Raw genomic sequence first — 5,885 nt, 5'->3', positions numbered from 1 at the left:
GCTGCTACAGCAGGAGTTGTAGCAGTTGCTTCCCAAGTACAGAAAGCAGGTGCAGGTAAGATTCTGCTTGCCCTCTGCCTTCCCCTCCCTCCTGCTCTCCAGGGGTCAGCATAATTCCCTCTACCCCTTGCAACCTCTGCTCCAAGTGCTAAAATATCTTGCTACACCTGTGACTAATTCATTAAGTGAAAGGTAATTAATGATGACTTGCAAAGTATTCAAGCTTAAAATACATGACTAATTGCAAACATTTTATAGATGGGAAAATGAAGGCACTAGAAGCTGACTGCCTTCCCCAGGTTCATGTAGCAGTTGACTACATGAGCTACGGTTGCAAAACACAGTAAAAGGGAAGTCAGGATATTAGTTGTATTTGTCAAGTTAGACAAGAAGAGGGAAAGTGTGGATGCGTTGTGAGTACCAGAAGGCTGAGTGCCTTTTAGATGATTCCCTGGGATAGATTAGCATTTAAGGCTGTTTCAGCATTTGTCCCTTGCATTTCTCATGTGTTTTCATCTTGGTCTCTGCTCTGCATATTGGTGACACGTCACATTCATAGCTGATGATGAGAAAGGAAAAACTACAAGAGAAAAAGCTTGGCAATGGTTCTTACTTTTGTTTTGTGTTTATAGTGCATATAAATTGTACAGATTGCTTTTTCTTTATATATTTCTAGTGTCAAAAACATCAGTAGCCGTACACATACTGTTTTAATTAGTATTGGTTTATTCCAGCCAAGCTCACCCCATCTGTTGCTTCCAGGAAATTGATTGAGCAAATAGCTATTATTTATCATCCTGTACAGAAGGAACCATGCTGCAATTCCGAAGAAGTCAATCTTTATTTTAATTTGTCAGAGTATTAATCCAGCACAATTTCTGCAGCTATTAACGCATAGTTCTGAACTAGGTTAAAATGGTATTTGTGGCTTATAGGAGAATGTGCACAGAAAGCACATTTCAACTCATTAGAAATCAGTGTAATATGCTCATGTGTGCTGGCAACTGTAAGTCCATTTCTGTTTTGACTTCCACAGAAGTTCAGGGCATATAAGTTAATGCAGTCTCAGGGAAAAGAAATATTCACTTCTCCATTTTGAGGGCTCCTGTTGAACTCTGGAACAAAAGCTGGTGGGGGAAACCTTCTGTCCAAATGACATGTTAGCAGAATATGCACACACCCAAAGTTTTCTGTGTGAAAAATTCAGATTTCACTCTATTTTTTTCTCTCTTTCATTGGCGAAAACCTACATGAAATTGTTTGTTTTGGGTAGATGCAACTTGAGTGGAAGCACCATATTTCAATGTACTCAGCTGGAACATTTAGTTTCAAGTCAGTACCACACTGAAACTGCACTTACCTGTGGTACTACAGTGCTTCATAGAAGATGTGAATTGAAGGCCTCCTGACCCAGTTTCTCTTTTACAGAATGGGCATCTTGGCAGAAGGATATATCACAGTTTCACTTCTGACTAAACTGGAGTGTTGGTATGTTACTGGTATGTTATTGAAATTGCATGGCTGTGGGTTATTTTGGGAGATGTTATTTGGCCAATGACTTTGGCTTGTAGGGAAGCCTATTAGAGTAACAGAAGGCACCCCAGCTACAACTCTGATGAGGTAGCAGAAACCAGAGGCAGATAGAGGTTAATGGAGAAGAGACTAAAATGTAGTTCAACACTGAAGTGAAATGATTCAATATATCTGAACTGATTTTTAAATATATATTTGATGGAAAATTTTGGTATTTTGATTATTCAACCTAATTCAAGAAGAAGATAAGTCCTAAAATGTAGGAATTTCCTATGGGAAAGAAATTAGGAGTTTCAGTCAACCTCTGTCAAAACTCCATGTAACCTAACCCACAATCCTTCTACTTTCTCCTCCTCCGATTCCGTTTTGATACGGGTCGATGTATAACGCTCATTGACATAGAGCACAACCCTTCCCCCTCTCTTCCCCACTCTATCCTTTCTGTACAGCTTGTAACCCTCAATGTGTACCGCCCAGTCGTGGGAAGAATCCCACCAGGTTTCTGTTAGCCCTACTAAGTCGTAGGTGTTTTCTGCAAGCAGGAGTGCTAGTTCATCCTGCTTGCTCCCCATGCTCCTAGCATTAGTGTATAGGACTCCAGAAGGTATACAGAGGCTCCTGCCTTGTACCTCCCACAAGGCAGGCGCCTCTTTGGCACACGGATGGTGCATGGGGCGGAGAGCTGATGAGATGCCACAGCTGCATGAGGCACCACAGATCCCCATCCCTGCATGAGGCAGGTGCCCCTTCGGTGCATGGGGCAGAGAACTGAGTGGAGCTGACCAGATGCCAGGACTGCATGAAGCAGCATGGATCCCCTACCCTGCACAAGGCAGGTGCCCTTTTTGGTGCACAGGGTTGAGAAAGGGCTGACAGGTCTGGTGGCTTTGCAAGACAGCTCAGGCCTTCCTGCAGCAAGTGGCAACTGGATGGGCCTACCACCCTAGCGAGAGAGGACATTCTGCATCCAACCCAGATAGAGATGAGCCTAACCCACCAAAGCTGCTGGAGTCATGACTTACCTGGGAAGGGGATTTCCACAGGGGAGGAGGGGCCCTCCCCTTTTCGGTTGATCAAAGGGAAGTCCCTGATAGGAAGGGGGGCAATTCGCCCTTGGGTGTAGAGAGGAATCTAAGGTCCCCTGTTTATTAAGCGGGGGTTCATGATTATGGGTCCCCTCCTAGTCGGATGATCTAGGAGAGGGTGATGGTGTTCCTTTAGGTAATGGGATCCTTCCCCTGGTACCATTCCTTCTTTGGGCACAGCTGCTGTGCCATAGTTGTGTTCTGGTTCCTCGTGTTGTTGGGATTCTGTTGTTGTATTATGAGAGGATTGAAAGCTGTTCTATTTAGTCTACTAGCAGGGTCTGTTAATGCAGCCTCGACTCTATATCTGAATTCATTTTATTGGTTATCTTTATGCATTTGTATCTCATTTGATATAATCTCACTGTGTATGTTCAGTTATTGTCCCATCACTGCCAGATTTTCCTTTGTTGATTTGCTGTCTAACCTGTGTTTTATCATTGAGTGTTCCCTTGCCTGCTGCCTGGAGGGCCCTGTCGAGGGCAGGGACTAGGCCTGTACCTGGGTTCAGGGTTAATAAGAGTTATTGTCTTTGTAAACCTATATTGGTAAATAACACACACACGTGTGTGTGTGTGTGTGTGTGTGTGTGTGTGTGTGTCTATATCCTTACTATATATCCTATATGTGTGTGTGTGTCTATATATATATATATATATATAGACCCAGTGAGGCTCAACTATTTACAGGTTTAATTGTACAAAATTATATAAAACTTATAAACATATACATGTATGTATGTATGTATGTATATATATACATACATGTATGTGTGTGTGTGTGTCTATATATATATATAGACACACATATATCAATGATATATATATATATATATCGATATATATCTCTATATATCTCTATAGAGATATATAGAGATATATATATATATATATAGAGACACACACACATATATGTATATATATACATACATGTATATGTTTATAAGTTTTATATAATTTTGTACAATGAAACCTGTAAATAGTTGAGCCTCTCTGGGTGTCCTTGGTCTCTGCTCTGCTCTGCTCTGCTCTGTAGGGGAAAGAGGTGAGCTGGCCTGCAGCTAGGCAGTCACACTCCCACAGCATACACACACCCACTGACATCCCTTTCACTGAAGATGGGGTACCAGCTGTGTATCAACTGGGTTACACTACTATACATTTCCTTGACAGACCAGATTTAAATTTCTAATATACACAACAAACTGGATCTCCATTCCTTTCTTCATGCTTCCACACCCTTTCTCTCACAGAAGTGCATCTCATTCCCTTTTAACATGTTATAAAGTAAATAAAAAAAATACAAGCCCACTTTTCAGTCCTCTTTTGGTACAGGTCACACTTAAAGAGACTAGGGCCAGTATTAAGCCCTCTTAAAGTATTGAGCTTTCTTTCTCTTAAAAAAAAATCTTTCACAATAAAATTTTCCCAACATTTCCTTTTCATAATTCTAGACAAAAATACTGTGGGAAGTCTACAAGACTGATTATTCTGTTATCCAAACATCTCCATAAAAACATTGAGAGACTGTCACAAAGCAAAAGTACATCCAAGTTAATCAAAAACTATTCACAGATCCTGATATAAATGCGTGTTGAATTTGCACTTAAAATTCCAGTATATTAAAACCTCATGCTAATACACTGATTATTTATGCAAGTGTACTGATGCTACAGATAGCAATCCTTACTAAAGGACTCAGTCTGATAATTACTCTAACATATGAAAGAGAGGAAATTTCCCATTGTCTTGACGGGTCATATTTTATAGGCCATAGCTGCAGAAATGCTTTTCTTATTCTCCTTTTGAATGATTTGCCTTCCCACAGAGTTACTAACAATAAAGTAATGCTTTTCTGATAAGGAATGTGGTTGACTAGAGTTTGGTTCTTTATTGAGAAAGAGTTTGTAAAACCATATTAGAATCTTTACAGTTCAGGGACCCAGTATGCCTACCTATGCCAATTCACGACCCCATTTCATAAATAGCTCTAAGTAGTAGCTATTTCAATGATAAACAATACATCATCATGATGAAATATCTATGCTTGGGAACCCAAAATCTTCTGTTTTCTAAGCTGGGATATGAAGATGTTGCATCAGTGAGTCACTAGATTCAAATTTATAAAGACTAAGCAGAAGCAGAGAAAGAAACAGTGGACTGTTTAAAAAAACTGTTGAAGGGAACACCACCCTTGCAATAGCCCTCTAAAAATTATCTGTATTTCATAATTGGATCAAGTCACTTCCTCAACTGACTTCCTTGAGGGGAAAAATAATCTTCTTAATGCCAAGGAGATCCAGATTCTATTGTCAACTCTGCCACAGACTTGTGGTACCTTAGGCAAATCACTTAACCTTTCATTGAACAGTTTCCTCATCTATAAAAAATGCCGCTCAGATGTTTGTTGTGAGGATAAATTCATTAGTGTTTTTGAAGCACTCAGCTACTTTGGTGAAGAGTGCCACAAGACAAGGCCATAAAAATAGATTTATGGGCAGCTGATCACGGATCATTTTACTTTGCATAAAGCTAGAATTTGGCAGCTTGCTTTTGCATAGCTCTGTTTTAACTTATTTTCTTTATGTAGTCTATGAATTATTTTATAAGTGTTAGGATCAAGCTAAGCTTGCTCCTACCCAGGTACTGGGACAAGAAGGTACAAAGCTCTACTAAACCACCTTGTGGAGAATAAATCACAAGCCTGTCCTTACTTCCAGTGGGATAACAGTGGAGCCATATCTCTCATTCCTCTACACGAAGGAATGAAGTTCAGGAAACCATATATCACTGACATACCTGCTGGGTGCTGGTCATTAATTTGTGCTCTTTGTGATATATAGAGATATACCTGAAAGCTTTAGAACATTACCCTCAGCAATGTCTTTGGAAAATCCTCCATATCAACTGGAAGGGCAGAAGAATGAAGGCTAGTGTTCTGGCTCAAATAAACACCACCAGCATCGAAACCATGTTTATATGGCACCAGCTCCATTGGACAGGACATGTCATAAGGATGCCTGACAGGTGGCTCTCAAAACAGGCCCTGTACTCCCAACTCATCTATGATCACTGCTTTAGAGATTGGAAAAAGAAGAGCTTTAAGGACACCTGGAAGGACAATTTAAAGAAATGAAATAGTAACATCAATACCTGGGAGGCTCAAGCACTCAATAACACCCCCTGGCACCATTACGTATGACAAGACATTGATCATTTTGAACAAGCTCACCTCACTATGGAGGCAGATTGATAAAAGAGAGAAAGG

General features: G+C 40.3%; 1 long non-coding RNA gene across 1 annotated transcript; it reads left to right on the top strand.

The window, feature by feature from the left end:
• Positions 1-366: 366 nt before the first annotated feature.
• LOC102377875 lies at positions 367-5,805 on the top strand. Its single transcript, XR_323341.3, has 3 exons — positions 367-413; positions 1,429-1,488; positions 5,461-5,805. It is a non-coding gene; the product is annotated as an uncharacterized LOC102377875 (long non-coding RNA).
• Positions 5,806-5,885: the final 80 nt, after the last annotated feature.

Source organism: Alligator sinensis, unplaced genomic scaffold (assembly GCF_000455745.1).
Source record: "Alligator sinensis unplaced genomic scaffold, ASM45574v1 scaffold223_1, whole genome shotgun sequence".
Classification (NCBI taxonomy): Eukaryota; Metazoa; Chordata; order Crocodylia; family Alligatoridae; genus Alligator; species Alligator sinensis.
The sequence above is the reverse complement of the archived record's forward strand: the minus strand, read 5'-3'. Positions and strand labels throughout refer to the sequence as shown.